The sequence below is a fragment of the Equus caballus genome, chromosome 29 (genome assembly GCF_041296265.1).
Source record: "Equus caballus isolate H_3958 breed thoroughbred chromosome 29, TB-T2T, whole genome shotgun sequence".
NCBI lineage: Eukaryota > Metazoa > Chordata > Mammalia > Perissodactyla > Equidae > Equus > Equus caballus.
In genome coordinates this window covers 15,015,533-15,032,821 of record NC_091712.1, presented here as the reverse complement: position 1 = coordinate 15,032,821, position 17,289 = coordinate 15,015,533, and the positions used below count along the sequence as shown (strand labels likewise).

The following is a 17,289-nucleotide window of genomic DNA, read 5'->3' as shown; positions in this document are numbered from 1 at the left end:
ACCTAGATCTCAGGCTTCTAGCCTCCAGAACTGCAAGCCGACAAATTTCTGTTCTACTATGAGGTCAACCAGTCTATGATACTTTGTTGTGGTCACCTTAGCAAACTAATACAACTACATTTCAGAAAGAACCAAAGCATATCAAAATACAGCTTCTTCCTCTGTCTGACAACATCCATGAACTGACTGTTTCTTGTCAACCTTCACTTCACAATTCCATTAAGAGGGAAATAGTATCAAGTGTTGCTTTTTAAAAATTCTCCAACTGGCCTGCCAGAATACCCAAATGATTCCATGTACAGGAGTAATACATATCAGTAATATATAGTATATTTTCATAATTCCTTTGGCTAAACACACTAGAATTTGCAAGAGCAAGGAATTAGGAGAATGACGTGGCAGTCATCTTACAATGGCCCAGTACTGACCTCTATTCCTGCTGCTTATAGAAAGATTGTGAACAGCACCGAAGCAGACTCATTTCATACACTTACAAAATGTATGACTATACTTATGAAATTTCATACACTTACTTTTCCATGAAAAGCCAATGGCCATTCTCACTTCGGGCTTTACTAACATGGATGTAATTATACCTTATATGAAAAATGACCTCAGCAGAAGTTCCTTCTCAAGTCTCCGTCAGTCTCATTCACTCAGATGGGCAGTGGGTAACATGAGCCAGAGGGCTTCATAGCTCATGGCAATTGGGGCTATCCATCAACCACTCTTCAGACCTAATTCAAAATTAGTGCTAAAGGAGAAACAAAGCTCAGAATGTCCACTCAAAGAGCCTTGGAAGTTGTGACAAATCAAATGTGACTTTGCATCTATCTTCTTTTCAGAACACACCAGGTGTCACCTGGGTGACTTCTCTCTTTGTCATGCCTTGGTTTCCAATTTTCCCCTTGGGGGGGAAAAAGAAAGAAAAAACACAAACATTTATTTGAAAATTGAGATACTAAATAACCCATAGTTGACATTTTCACTTATTCATAGTACAATACTGCTACTTATAATTCTAAAATTGGGGGGTGGGGCTGTGGTAGTTGGAAATCCAGATGAAGAAGAGCAAGGAAACACCAGCTTTGATTTTTCTGGTAGCCAAAGGAGAGGTCACCATCAATGGCATCGCTAAGGACCCCTGTCCAGCAAGGACCAAGATCGAACACCAGTGCTGGTTTGCAAACAGAATCATTGCTAAAATGGTTCCTAAAAGCAGAAACTGTAGACAGGAATATCCACAGAGACCAGATGTGCCCCTAAGGGCTTCTGCTATGGAAATCCTGACTCTCCTTATAAACCCTGTGTCTAGGAGTAGCTGGGTTGCGAGAAGATGGTTCAGGCAAAGTGTCCAGATGCCTGAAAAATCTCTGTCATTACTGTGGTCATTTATTAAATCTCCCACCCTTCCTCCGTCTGCTGCTGTAGCCCTAATTGACACCTGAAACTACTGCTTCTGGCCCAGAGATTGGTCTGCACTGACAGGACAGCTGCAAAACAGAGACAGGAAGGATCAGGAGAAAATAAGCCCCACACACCACTCTGTCCTAACCCAGAGGCGCCCCAGCCCCAGTCGTGAGGACAAGCTTGTCCCCAGGCTCCCTACCACACTCTATACTTTCACCACCTCCAGTAATGGGACACCTACTTTTGAGCCTAAACCTTTTTCCAAAGAATAAATCAATCTTACTTTATTCTCTATGTGTGCCCAATGGTTCTCTACTACCTAGCATTCAGAAAGTGTCTGTAATTAATAAATGTGTTTTTTCTGGCTTTTTATTAAATATAAATGGGAGGCATAGGAGAAGGAGACACAGAAAAAGTGGCATAAATGTCTTTACTCATTCATTCATTCTCTCACCCAACCAACATTTGAGTGCCCACCATACGTCAAACACCATTCTACGCAAAGGGGATACAGCCAAAGATGCTACTCTCACGAGCTCATGCAACACTAATAAGGTGGTATCAGATAGCAAAGTAAGAATTAAAATAGGAGGATGTGATGGAGAATGACTTGTTGATCAGGAAAGAGGTCTCTGAGTGTCAAGACTGAAGACAAGCCCCAAGACCAGGAGGAGCCCATTGTTCTAAAATTGGGGGAATAGAATTCCCAGCAGGAAGACAAACAAATGCAGGGCCCTAATCTAGAAACAGACATGGTAGGCTCCAGGAGCAAACCGAAATCCCGTGTGGCTAAAGTGTAGGTGGGTAAGGTACTGACTGCTGGTGCAAGCTAAGCTGAGGGAGTTTAGGCCAGGCTAAGGAGTCTCTGAACTCTGTTACCAAGCTTAAAACCTGAACATGCCTGCTTCAGAGACAAGACGATATAATCACAATACAGTCAGGATTACAGGAAATTGTACCCTACACTACAGCGGGCCTAAGTAAGATGCAGTGGATGGTATCAGCCCCCAGAGAAGCCATAGGGTCACTGCGCCAAGGGAAAGACTAGCGATGATTCGGGACATGTACGGACAAGATTTACAACATACTCCAGTAAGCGACATCATTCTACGGTTCTTCACTCCCAGATTCCAAATGTTCTCTCCCTAACCTTTAGTCCTACCTCAGACCCAACCTTTAAGAACTCCAAAGTACCCGACAAGTTAGGAGCAAACTGCTTATCCTTAATTCAAGGCTCTCCACAATACAGGCCCAATTTATTTTTCTTGATTCATAATGCACTGCTCCCACTGAAGCATTACATGCTATCTGTTCACAATACTAACAATTTGCCTGTATTCTATCACCTGCCTGTAATAGAGTGGACACAACAAACGTCACGACAACAGGAGGTAAAACCTCCTTACTTTGAATCACCTGGGACACTAATTTTCTCTCTCTGGGTCACAATTAACACAAGGATACAAGTTAGAACACAGATTGAGTAACTGACATATACAATATAATATTAGGATGCCTTCTATGCCACTAGCCTTCTATCAGCATGATCCCTAAAGCAACCAGTAGAGAACCTTCAAGTAGAGGCTGCTATGAAAGCTACTATGTTCTGGGAAACACATAAGCAATTTCACTCACATAATTTCCTTTAACTCTCTCCATTCAATAACATAGGTATAATAAGACATATTTTGCAAATAAAGAACTAAAGAGAGGAAACAACGAGTCCAAAGAGACACAAAAGAGGCAGTCAACAAAATCAGACCGGCCTAGGATCTTGGGATTCTGCTTCTCGCTGCTTCCCATTCCACACTCACTCAATAAATGGTTACTGAATACCTACCCTGAGCCAGACACTGCTCAGATCCTATAGATGCAAAAGAGAATAAAATGAAAGGCAAAGAGAAGCTGCATCCTATTGTAACTTTTTAAAAGAAATAGGCAGTGAGAAAGACACAAGTACATTATTAATGTGGGTTTGAGGCAAAAATGCTATGTGGTAGAAAGTAGGGGTTGAGAGATAAAAAAAAAGAGCTGTAAAGGAGGGAAACAATGGATGGGAAAACTAATGTCTACATAATAGTAGTTCACAGTATGGGCAATCAAATTAGAATAAATTCTGAACTTGCTTGAAAATAAAACATTACATATACATATATGTATGTAATGTCTACATATATACATGCATGTACACTTAAAGTTTTTTTAAATCCAAAAAATAGTTCTCAATTGAGCACTACTTTGTACCGAGAATATAAAATAAATAAAGCATACTAATAGTCACCATAGAGTTAATACACATTTTTATGACATAGAATGTGTAGCATTTGTAACACTTACTTAGACTAACTAGTGTGCGCGGACACACACACACCTTCCAGCACTGGAACCTATAAATCACTGACTACCTCAGAGCTATTAGAAAACATTAATTCAATTTCTCAAGCTAAATTACATTTCACAATTTCCATCAATGGACTTGAATAGGACCTTGAGATGATTAATGTTTTATCAGCGATTACCCAGACAGGGGAACAGAGAGCCTGCCATTTCGAATTTAGAATGTTAGTTCAGTACCATGAGGAAGTGAAGACCTGAGCCGTCATTGGCATGAGCATTATTATTTAAATTTAGTAAAAAACTTGGAAAAATTTAACTTATTTAGGAATTCATTTCTGTCATTTAAGACTCGATACTGTTTTCTTGCTAGAAGCGAAGAGACTGGAGATTTTGAGCAGTCTTAGAAAGCTCACGGCTAAAAAGGATAGACAAGTCTTATATGATCTGGGTTCCAGAAACAAATATTGGGGCATGGTTTTACAAGCTTCTGCTACTCAGCTGTTTGAAGCTAACCCATTTTTCACGGATTTACATTTATTACGGCCTACAATTATTACTTACGCCTCTTCCCAAGCACTCAGACTATAGCTTCCTCTTCCCCCTCAAAGAGAGCAAAGACAAGGTTTATTACTTTGTCAATCGTATGCCCTAAGGACAATACAGAGCACAGGGAACACCTTCTGTTAGTAGAGACCTGTTCAGAGAGTGCTATTTGAAGGACCTAGTATGTGTGCAATCAATTTGGAAAACTGTGTCTGAAATGACCCACAATTTACAGTTAATTTAATGACTATTACAATTAAACTCCTATCTCCAACTACCAGAAAGCCTTAATAAAATTGCATACAGTCATTTCTGTTACAAAAAAGTGAGTTTAGATGGGCTTCTCTAAGATTTTTTCTTAACTCTGTGACCCATTTACACAAATATACATATCAATGTTGCCTGGATTAAAAAGCTCTTGAATTCTCCTCATATGTCTTTGTCAGAGACCAGAAAAACTCAAGAATGGGGAGTAAGTAATCCCAGGAGTCATAAAGATAGGATTATCTTGTCCATGAAGTCCCTTGGACAGCACTTGAGGACAGTGGAAGGACAATGGGCTTTAAAACAAATCAGATTTAAGCTTTTATCCCAATATTGGTGCTTCAGATGTGAGGCATCTTGGCAAAGTACTCTCTGAGCTCTGGATTCTTCACCATAGCACCATGGGGTCGTCTAACTCTTAAATAAGACAGCAATCTTGCAAACACCGAGGACAGAGCCAAGCAAACAGCAGACACATAGTAAAGGACTACTATCATCATTATTATTATCATAAATTTGCTTATCAAAAACACTGAACTTGAGGTTGGAGTTCTGCAGTTTAGAAATAAATGAGAACTTCTTAAGGCATAAAAATCAGAATATTCCCTAAGAATTTCGGGATGTCAGACTACAGTTTGTGAAATTCTGTCTTCATTCCTCTATTTTAGCTTTAAAGAAGTCAAATCAGCCTCTGATTAAATTTTAAACAGTCATCCTTGTGGGATGGGGGAAAAGGTAAGAGATTTACTTCTCTCTCAGCATGGCAAAGATTAATAAATGGAAAATACTAAATAGTATACTACAATAGAAATTTCTTTTGCAAAATACTGGCATAAGTGTTTACTGAGTGTTCACTCAGCATTTTAAAGGAATCCTTCAGAAATGTGAAAACAAAAGATTTTTTGTCTGCAACTAGAACTTTTAAAATCTACTACAAAGTACTACAGAATATGATCGCACTCCATAAGGCACTCTTCAAGACACGATGTCTCTAATTTGGTTAAATTTCAAGTTGATTTCACTATATTTTCTTATGTATCCTCATGTGTATGGAATGGCATTCCAAATGCCAATTACGGCAATGCTTTTTAGTCTCACCCCTTCTAAAGTGTTTCAAGGAAGAAGGGTGTTCAGACCATAACTAGGTCACCTTTTAGGACAAAAAATAAAGTTTGTGTATGCTGGAGTGTAATAAGTTTTCCATTGAAACAGACACAAAGAAAAATTTTACTTTCCACTGTTATTTCAAATAGAAACAGCTCATTATTTCGATTAAAAAATATTCTGTTTCAGTTCATGCATTAGAATTATCTTGGTTTTCTCTGTCCTATTCTTGCTCAAATATCCAATAAATGATGACGATAACAACTTTATTTTACCCTTACGGTGCACACCAATTCTTTCTATGAAAAACAATTTATAAGTGGCAGTAGATGCCACGTTAACCTTTAAGAACAAAATTTTGTTCCAATTAGTTCCAATTATTGCTTTTGTTCCTGAGCTCTAATGCAAGTTAAACACGACAGTCACTATGGATCAGGCGAGATCTGGCATGTCAGCGCAGATAACCTTGGGAGCATTCAGGCTTGCAAGTGATATTCATCCAACCCATTTTGCCTCTTTTTTGGAAAATGTGCTTACTTAGTTGAACATAACTGTACATGGGCTTTTGTTCTATTTTGCTGTTAGTGCCCTCAATTCTGAATCCTAGCGCCCTGTGGACAGCAGAGTGGAACTCTGCCCCATCTTTCTGCGCCATCCTCTCACCTTCTGTCGCTGTATCGGACAACGTTCTGCTGGCTATTCACAGGGTTTTCATGGCCAATGCTTTTGGAAGTCGGTGGCCAGGCCCTTCTTCCTAGTCTGTCTAGTCTGGAAGCTTTGCTGAAACGTGTCCACCATGGGTGACCCTGCTGGTATTGGAAATCCCAGCAGCAGAGCTTTCAGTATCCCAGCAACACGCAGCCACCACAGTATGACAACCACAAATGACAGACAGGTGGTGTGGTTTCCTGACCGGGGAAATGAACCCGGGCCGTGGTGGTGAGAGCGCCAAACCTTAACCATTAGACCCCCAGGGCTGGCCTTCTATGATATCTGCACAAATCCTTCTTCCAAAGCCCTGCAGAACAAGTGCACACAAGCCACAGGCGCCTAACCCCATCCTAGAGTTGGGAAGATGACAAAGGGAAGCGGGGCCTAAGGGCAGGAGTATTCCTTAAAGCAGCCATCTCAAACAGCAGCAGAGGCTTGCACTGGCGATTTTTACTATATTATCTCAATCTTAAATAAATCTAGAGAGAGATTGCCAAAGAGAGGGGGTTTAACTAGTAAAGGGATTTAACTAGCTTTACGCACACAAATAAGACACCACTCCCAGCTGTAGAGTTTAAATATAGAGAGGGGAAATTTTACACCCCTAGAGCCAAAGAAATTCCAAGGATCTGCGTTTTCAAAGAAACACTGAAAACCCCAAAAGTCTCTAGGTTCCTAACAGAATGGTCAAGGAAACCCTCCCAGGTGTTAAGCTGGAGCAAGGACTAGGTTAGTAGCTGATAGGCACTCAAGATTATACCAGAGTAAGAGCAGCTGGGAAGCATTTGGTGTTCTCAGCACCTCGAGATTTGCGGGGAGCGCAGAACGGGGCCGCACAGGCTGCTCAGAGGCAAGGTGGACCTCCTCCACTACGTTTCCATGTGTTAATAATCTTTTGGTTTTGCTTATATTTATACAATACATAACATAATATTGTTCTATATTATATAATGTTAACATAAGTTATATATTTATATGTTATATTTTTTGCTTACAATTATCCCCAAGTTTTACTGGGACAGACACCTGTTTAGAAAAACAACTTTCACTTTACCATGATTTTAAACATTGCTTCTGAGGGAAAATAGATCAAAGAAAGAATCTAATTTTCTACGTGTGGGGAAGATAAAGTGAGGTGAAGTGGGGTTAACACATGGAGAGCAGAAGAGGAGAGAACGAAGTCTCTTGGCGTGGGGACCAGGAAGAGCCCGTCTCCCCAGCACCCTGTCTCCCTTGAGGCTCGTGGTGAGCCCGGCTGGGGTCTCACCGCCTCCATGAGCAGGAAGGCTGATGGCACCTTCAGTAAGCAAGTGGGCTCAGATACTTGCTCTTCAAAGAAAATACGACTCCAGTTTTTGCCTTGAGGTGTCACCTACTATTTGTTTGGTTATGATTCCAAAGAAGTGACTTTCTGGCAGACCTTGCACCCGTCTCTATAAGAAGCTATCACCATGACCCCATGAACTCTGAAATCATTTTTTTTTTGAAACTTCAAAGGCAGTTATCTACGTTAAAAATGAACTTAAGGGGCTGGCCCTGTGGCACAGCAGTTAAGTTCGAATGCTCCACTTCTGTGACCCAGGGTTCACTGGCTCGGATCGTGGGTGCGGACCTAGCACCACTCGTCAAGCTATGCTGTGGCAGGCGTCCCACATAAAAAAGAGAGGAAGATGGGCACGGATGTTCACTCAGGGCTAATCTTCCTCAGCAAAACAAAGAAAGAAAAAAATGAACTTAAAGTAACAACTATTACCCATAACTGTCTGTCTACAAGAGTCAAAAAGAATCCTTAGCTAAGAACTACAGAATGTATTCTAATTATACACATATTCATATCATCTACTTATGGCACTGAAAAAGGGGAGAAATTCTAATATGCTCTGAAGAGTGAGAAGGAACCTCTGAAGCTCCTGCAGAAGGAAGGAAAAGCTTCATCACTAACACCTAGTGAAAGGAGAACACAAAGATACAAGTACGGAAAACAGAAGGTACAAATGTGCAGCAATTGGAATTTTAAATATAAATAAAATACTGGAACATCAAATTGGTACCAGATGTCAGTTTGACATTAAACTTTCAGCTTCATTACAAGGAGCTGTCCACCCTGGAATGACATATTTTAGCTCAAAGGTAAAAATAAATTGAAAATTCAATTTACGTAACATTGTAAGTTTTCAGAGCACTTCCTTGCTAACAGAATGAAAAATAAATGCTTTTTAAGTGAGGGAGGAGAGAATGTCCATAAATAAGGCTCTTTTTACAAAACCTTTATTAAACTGAACAATTATCAGGCATGCTTCAGTTTACACTAGGACTTCAGGAGTAAAGTGGGTTGTACCCCAGCACCAAATCCATTTGAAGACCATGAAAAACTAAGGCAGAGGTCACAAGCCATCGATAAGCCCTGGGCGCACCAAGAGGAAAGAGTTATGAACAGTTTCTAACACAGGGGACAATGGTACTGCCATGACGATCTAAAACATACTGCAAATCTGGACATTCCCCAGTGGGTCCTAGATTGAAAGTCCACGCCCCTCAGCACAGCTTCGAAGGAAGCTTTGGAGCGTCTGCTTCTGGCTGCTGCTGCAGTCAGGCCCGCCACCCACCTCACCCTCAAAGGTCTGGACCACACATCGACTTCGGAGCTACCAACACCAAACCGTGTCTCAGCCTCGGCCAGTGCAGACACTCCTCCCTCCGCCAGGAACGGCCCTCCCCTCTCCCTGCAGCTAAACTGACTCAGCCAACATTCAGTGGTCAGGGGAAAGCTTTCCCCATCACCATGGCCACTGCTCTCTCCCACACGCCCCCAAGCAAAACCAACCCGCACGCAACTGCAGTAAATACGCCTTTACTGTCATCAGCACTGCATTCTGAGCATGACTCCATCATAACTCTCAGCAGATGTATGGCTGGCAATTCTCACCGCTATAACGTAATCCCCTGCTAAATGCTGGAACACTGTCTGTTTCACACTATACGCCCACGGAGTACAGTGTCTGACACACGAGAGTTAAACAAATGATGGCTAACCTTCATCCAAGCCAGACCTGAGTCCACAGCTCACTCCACCATCCAAAATTCCACTTATCACTCAGTTTCTGTTACTTATTAACCTAAATATGGATATAAATCAATAAAACGTATGTTAACAGTTCACTCCCACTCATTGGCAGATTACGCCAGAACAGGCATTTATAACTAAAATCTAAACTGCCAGCATGAAACTGAAGAACCTACCCCCACTAACTCCCAAGAGAGCCCTCAGGCTAGGAATCCTAACTGTCATCCTCAAGTGTTCGTATGAACCAAGTCGAGTTAAAATTACTCTCTGACAACAACGTTATGACCTTCTTCAAACTCATGTGAGAAACAAAGAGCCAACAACTGAAGGTGAGAGAATATTTTTGAACTCACCTGTAAACAAGCATAATACCAGGCACTTTGCAGAGATTATCTAATTTTACTTCAATAATTTTAATAACCTTATGCAGTTACTTTTCTAACTTATAGGACCAGAAATTACGATCACGGACAGTGAGGCCAACATCCAAGCTGAGGTCTACCAGGCGTCAAAGCCCATTCTCTTCCCACCGTAACACGTTCACAAAAACACATTAAAACCATGTTTAACTTCACCACAGTGTAATTAATTTTCTTTTAAAGGCGCTCCTGGAACTTCTTTAATCTGATAAATGGTATCTACAATAAAGCCTCCATTTTTAATGGTGAGAAAGTGGACACCTTCCCCAGGGTTCGTGAACAAGACAAAGTCACCGTCATCACTTGTGTTCAACATTGAGCTGAGGTCCTAGCCAGTGGAACAAGGCATGAAGAAGAGATAAAAGGCACAAGGATTGGAAAGGTAGAGCAAAACTGTTATTATTTACAGAAAACATGCAGAATGGCTAAAATGGGGAAAAAGCGTTATGAAGTCTTGGGGGGATGTGAAGAAAGGAATGGCCACATACGTATCCAGCAGTAGACATGCACCAGAATGTTCACAGCGGGTGCTGAGAACAGCAGTGGAACCAGGGGCCAGCGTGGGGTGCGGGTATGGTCTGCCCCGGGCACAGGCAGTAAGTGGTAGACTAAAGAGAACGTGAAAACAAGAATAAAAAAAACCCACTAAAAGTTAGGCTCCTTTTATTATCACCATGTACCAGCAATTTCAAACAATGTCAATGATAAAGCCTCCTCTGCAAAGAATCCTTTCATTGGTCGAAGTTCTAAATAATCGCTATGGTTGCTGTCAAGTTTTAATTTGAACTTAATTTAAAACTCAAACTAGCATATTTTTACTGTGTAACCTTTCATAAACACTGCTTCTCACACAGAGGCTAACTCAGAGAGCCCCAGGGTAGAGCTGCCCCGCCTCCACGCATGGCCACCACCACATCCACTCAGCCATTTAGGTTCGATTCGAGTCAGTTCCTAACAGTGCAGAATCATTCTAGACAGTAGATTTGAATGAAATAATGGTAGCAGCGTGGTTGCAATAAGAAAGCAATACAACTTGAGTTATTTCAGTTCTGTCATACTAGGTGGGCCCTAGATTTTTCTTTCGCGCTTAAATTTTTTCAACTGTGGGGACATCATTTGAAACTCACTAGAAGGATTCCCAAAGAAATAAAGACATTGCAATTCTTGGAATTTTGAGGAAATGGGATTTTTATGACTCTCTACCAAACTCATCTTTATGTTTAAGACTTCTCCTAACTACTTACTCATATAGAGGCTGTTGCCTTATGTGAAAGAAAATTTTCAAAATTAAAATTATAAAAAAAGAGATGTTCTCTGCTTCACTATACACAAAAATAGATTGACAAATTTGGCTATATTGTCTATTAAACATGACTATAGGGGGCTGGACCAGTGGCATAGTGGCTAAGTTCATGTGCTCCGCATCCGTGACCCACAGTTCGTGGGTTTGGATCCCAGGTATGGACCCAAATACCACTCATCAAGCCATGCTACGGCAGCATCCCACATACAAAATAGAGGAGGACTGGCACAGATATTAGCTCAGGGGCAATCTTTCTCAAGCAAAAAGAGGAGGATTGGCAACAGATGTTAGCTCAGAGCCAATCTTCCTCACCAAAAAAAAGAATATATGACATAAATTTTGGCAAGGTACGTGATAACAGACATCGCAATGTTCTTATTCCTTACTGTGACAGACCAATGCATACGTAGGTATACACTGTTCAATTCTTGGGGAAAAAACTAAATCTAACGAAAAACTATTCATCTGTTTCTTTTTTCCTTTTTTGTATTGTAATCTTAATTTTATTTAACTGATGTGATTAAATATTAGAGATTGACTACAGGAAAATTTTGCATTTCTTCTCTTGTGGTTACTATGTGTTTCATGTCATAATTATTAATGAAAATAATTTTGTGGTATGGTAGTGCGGTGTAAGAAAATCCACGCTGTGTCAAATACATTAGGTGCACCACGGATCCGAAGCGGCCCCAGACTGCAAACAAGCCAAACGCGCATCAGCACGAGAATGGATAAAAAAGCTGAGGCATAATCATACAACAGAATACGACACAAAACGAACTACTACTACCCCCAACCACATGGACAAATCTCACAGACACAATAATGAGGAAATGAAGTCAGAAATACTGGCCATATATGCTTTCTATTAACAGAAAGAGAAACTGGGGTTCGAAAAATGTAAAATATGTAGCCAAGATTATTAGTACTTAAAAAATTGTTAGATATGGTTAAAAGCAGTTAACACATAGTAGTGCTGGGGTTTTTAAAGTTCAAAACGTTGCACCTCTTAATGTACCAGATAGTTTGGTAGAGAGAGATTAACGGAAAGGAGAAAGTACAGTCAAGTGCTGGAGCAGCCACAGGCCACGGAAACCAAGCAAAGTACCGAGGACCTGAGCGAGTACGTGAGAAAAACAAATGCTGTGCTTTGAAAATTACTCTTTGATGGCAGCTTGTCAAAGTGTCCCAGAGTGAAGCCATGGCGCCTGGTGGGCTGCAAGTTTAAATTAGAAAGGACCACCTGCCTAGCGCTTTCCAGCTCTGGTGTTAATAAAGTTGCATCCTTGTTTCCCTTAAGAGTTCATCTTTGTCCTTGATGGCATCAGGCCCTTGGCAGAGAAGACCCGACACATTCCAAGAGCCCTGGGGGTTGATACTCTTTGTCCAATGACGATATTAACTTGCCTGGCTTTAATCTGCAAAGATTGTCCCTTCTGCCTAGTTCCCTCCAAAATAATGCAAAAAGGAAGGCACAGTGAAGGAACACATTGATAAGCAGACACTCATTCAGGATGGGGCATTTCACCCTGTGTTTGGGGAAAGGGGCTCCCAAGTCAATCAGAGATCGAAACTCAGAACGGAACCTCAATTACCAAAAGCAATTAGCAAAGAGGACGGACGCTGACAATTCACTTCCTTGCCAAAGACTTCATGACTAGAAGCATGTAATAGTATGTGAGGCCACAGTACCCATCCCAGCATATCAGATCGGGAGTAGAGGAGCAGAAGAGGAAAGAAAGAGAGGAAGGAATGACAATAGGAATAATGTACCAGAAAACTTACAATACGCACATAGCAGTCATGGGGAAAAGAGAAAGGCGGGCAGATGCTAAGCTGGTTTAGGTCACTGCTCTGAGTTCAAGCAAAGACAGCAACCAAAGGGCGTGTTACACAGAGAAACCCGCCCAGCATGCCACCGCCCCTGTGCACCCAAAGCCTGGGGGAGGTGGCGACAGTTAAAGGCGTCTCTAGCCCCAGACAGTCTCAAGAACAAGAAATGCAAAAACCATATAGTTTTCAAAAAAAAGTGCTACCTTGAAATCTTCTCATCAGAGAGGCTGAGTCTCTTACTTCACAAAAAGGGCCCCAAACACAAAGGACAAATGCCCAAATGAAATGTACCTCTGAGACAGTTACGGCACTGGGGCCAGTCAGTCAAGAAATGCAAGTAATTGCTTGCTCGTCTTGCCGGTGTTCACAGGAGAAATTATACATGTACACATATGCAGGTAGGTCGAAAGGCACATGCTGGGGTGGGAGAGGGAAGGTAATGTGGCAGCACGGGCACCTGAAACAAGCAGAGTAACCAAGAGAAAGGAGGAGGAGCAAGAAAGATGCTGCGACAAGTGGAAAAACCGTGCCTGATCCAATTCCCTTCATCAAGTGAGCACGCTGGGGAGCATGATTTCCCAGGATTTCTTTTGGGGGGGTTGGTTTTTCAGGGGTCTTAGGGGGTAAAGAAGCTACATTTCCGTAAAAGTCAACAGTATCAATAGGACCATCCTAACACAGCTGGGACATGGAAGGAGTTGCCCAGATTTGTAGATAGATGTGTTATTTTTGTGGTAAAACGAAAATTTGAGAAATGTGCTTCAGCACAAATCTTAATCTTTGGGGCCAATCTAAGCTCCTCGAAAGGCAGTATCAAGGCAATTCTGCATTTTACAGATTTCAAAACTGACAGAGCTTCACCCCATCCCACCCACAAAGTAATTACTCCAGATGCATCAAAACCATAAAAATATTCCATCATTTTACAGATAAATTCACAACACATGCAATCCATATTTGCAAACAACCCTCCAGGGTACAGACAAATGGGCTAAAAACTGCAACATGTCATAGTCATATCAGAAACAATAAAGATGAGCGCGTTCCCAAGACGAGGCTCAAGTGATGGGTTTCGTGCCAACAACAGGAATTCTTAACGTGTAACAGCTAGAAGAACAGTTGAATAATTAACTCACTCCCTGGGATATTAAGAGGGAAAAGAATATGAATGGAAAATTAGCAGATTAGAAGAAAGAAACACTCTGTGCTTTACACAAATTCTAATAATTACACAAATTCAGAACGGCATTCACCGTAGGTGATATCCATTTTTATAACCCTTTTTCTGGTCCAAATGTGCTGAGAAAAGAGAGGAAAGGGAAGTTCACCTTTTGGCACCTACGGGACTTTGGCTTTGTGCGCTCGGCGCCCTGGGAGCTCATTCTGCAGCCTGCAGGAGGGCCAGGGTTAGCCGGCAAGGAAAATGCCAACTAAAGACAGAACGGACAGAGCTAAGTCAGCCCCACCCTGCCCTGCTCTTGAGCATTAGGATCCAAGAAAGCTTTGTGAGAAACATTTTGGGGGTTTACTCAGAGAGGAGGAGCAGGGCGGGCTTCACGGGTGCAACCCACCTGTGCTTTAGCACAGGGGCCCACACTTGTTTAAAGTTCTGTGTCAATGTCTTGAAATTCTCAACAATTTTTGAACAAAGTGCCCGCTTGTTCGTTTGTCCTGTGCCTCAGGAAGTATGCGGCCAGTCCTGAGTACCAGTCTGGTGCTGTTCCTAGGTGCTCACTTGTCTCACGGGCTGCTACTCAAACTCTTCCATCCACTAACGCGCTATGTACGCTAGACTGAGGCACTGCTCACAAAGCAACAAAAAGAGCAGCACTCACCAAAAACTGGTGGGGCATTGTGGGAACAGCACACTCTTAAACAACTAAATCATCGTGCAGACACATTAACAGAAATCTAGCCTTAGAGACCGGCTAGGAGTATTCTCAAATAACCCAAAAGTTGTCACATATAGACTTGTGTTCATCATCAAAGGAAAAAAGCACATCTGCACAAAGAACGAATATGAGGAAATTCTAAGGAACACGTTAGGAGTTGGGTCTTTCTTGATGTTGTTGGCGGTGGCATTTTCTTTTGTTTCAGTTCGTAATCTTTATTGATTCTGAGTAAAACGAAAATGCTGAACATTGTGTATGATTAACTCTACGTTTTATAAAGTATGGTACCCAGCAAAACACTTACAAAATACCCATAGCTTTTGATTACTGAAAACATACAAGGCTTATTTATATTTTCAAATTCAACTGAGTAAGTTCTATATGTGTGTTGATAGCAAACTTGGAAATTTTCAACTCTTCATGAAGTAAGCAGCACCCAGGGAAATACACTCATGCAATGGCAGAAATGGGTGGTTTACTTTTCTTTTTTAAAAAGACCTAGTTGCTGGAAACACTCTACTCCCTGAACAAGAGCTGAAATCGGTCTATTTTCATGATACTGGCCAAACTCAGTCCTGAAAATGGAAGAAAATCATGAATTTAGAATTAGGCAGAATAAGGACTGGTTTATTTTTACATTCAAGGCTTGCATACAATAAAACTCTGTGGTAGCTGGGAAAATTAATTGTTCTTTCAGAGATATTCAGTGTTTACCGGTTACTTGTAAAGCACAAGGTAATACTAACGTGAATGCTTTTCATCACAATTTTGTGCCTTATAGTAGATATTTTCGAAACATAACCTTGCCCAACAGCTAAGTGAGTTTACTGCTAAATAACTGTAGTCCTCAAACTAAAAAGGAAAAGGAAATAAGCTAGTCAAAGTACGGAATTTTTCTGAAAATACAAAACATTTTACGAGAAAGCATAACCCTTATGGAGGCATTATCAAGCATTATCTCAGCAAAACTGGAAGGCAGAACAGATTGAAAAGCACACCGTCCAGAGGAGCCTAGCGTACTCATGGACTGAGGCAGGCGAGGAAAAGAAACATAAGGGAGTGATTGCAGGTTTCCTAACGCCTTTTCCAATTTAATTTCAAATTAGGCCAGGAAAATTAACTTGGCAAAGCACAAGATTAATACCATTTTCAGAATTCCTTCCTTATGAACTTCTAATAGGACAAATCAGAATAAAATTATGGAGGGTCCAGAGAAAAATCTAGATCTCGAACCAACTGCAAGAATTCCAGCAGTCCTGAGGTCCCACACACAATTTTGCATAATGAAATATGGGGAGGGAAAAGCTAAAAACTCATCAATTTATTTTATTCCATGTACACGAATTTGGAAAATAAATTTAATGTCTGACATTTAGAATAAAGTAGTTCAAATATAGTGTGTAAGCTATATATAAACATAGGTATAAGCTAGAGATATGTGTATATAATTGTATGTATAGACCCAAGTGTTCTAAAGCTATGGTTAAAATGCATTAAAAATATAAAAATTAAAAACAATTTTAACCTATAAAATTCTTTTTGAAATACACCCAAATCCTTAAATATATACACATTCTCCCTATTAGTCAGAGAGAAATTATTCCTTAGGAAGAGGACAATCATGATTTAAAAAAAAAAAAAAAAGCCTTAGACAACGTAATGTTAAAAAAAGTAGTTTTCAGTTCTTTATGTACTTCTCTGAAATACAATGACAGCAGTGTGAGAGGAGTACGCCTCTAGACACACTGTCCTAACTCAGCTTCCCAGGAGCTGCATGCAACCTTGGGAAACCATGGGAAACGGATGATCAATTTCCTTATCTGGAAAACTGGGGCAACAATTCCTACCCACAAGGGTAGTAGTAAGGTTTAATGAGATAACGAAAGCAGAAAGCTTCTTAATTCCATTGTCTAGTACTCGACTCAATGAACGGAAAGTTACTGCTAACCATCACAGAAACGCAGCAAGGTGGGTACCGTTCTCATTCTGGGAAAAAGAAGAGTATGAGATGCTCAGTTATTTGCCTGTGAAATGACTCAGCAATTGTGGGCTGGAGAACAGCTGAAGGAGAGATGAAAGTACCAGACCAGTCAATCAAGTAAACAATATTAATTAACTGCAAACAAAGATTACATGCAGTTAATCTTTTAAGTTAATGCACATAATTCTCTGAGCATCTATACAAAAGCTACATCCACATAGGTGACACCCAATCAAACAAAACTACTTACAGTACAAATATTAAGAAATATGTGTACTTCAAGTTTAACACAAAATCACTTTTTTTCTTAAACGGTATGCTCAGAACCAACCCACAATTGCTCAATCAAGTATGCTAAATCATTAACATAAATTTATCTTTGGACTTTTATAAAAAAAGTTAAAACATGGTAAAGTGAACAACACACA

At 40.8% G+C, this 17,289-nt stretch overlaps 1 protein-coding gene and 1 long non-coding RNA gene across 51 annotated transcripts in view; one reads left to right on the top strand and one right to left on the bottom strand.

Moving 5' to 3' along the window:
- The window catches only part of PARD3 (par-3 family cell polarity regulator), a 614,608-nt gene that overhangs the window by 421,309 nt on the left and 176,010 nt on the right, over positions 1-17,289 (bottom strand). The window lies entirely within an intron of this gene.
- Positions 9,647-10,007, top strand: LOC138921408 (uncharacterized). Its single transcript, XR_011433968.1, has 2 exons — positions 9,647-9,762; positions 9,883-10,007. It is a non-coding gene; the product is annotated as an uncharacterized lncRNA (long non-coding RNA).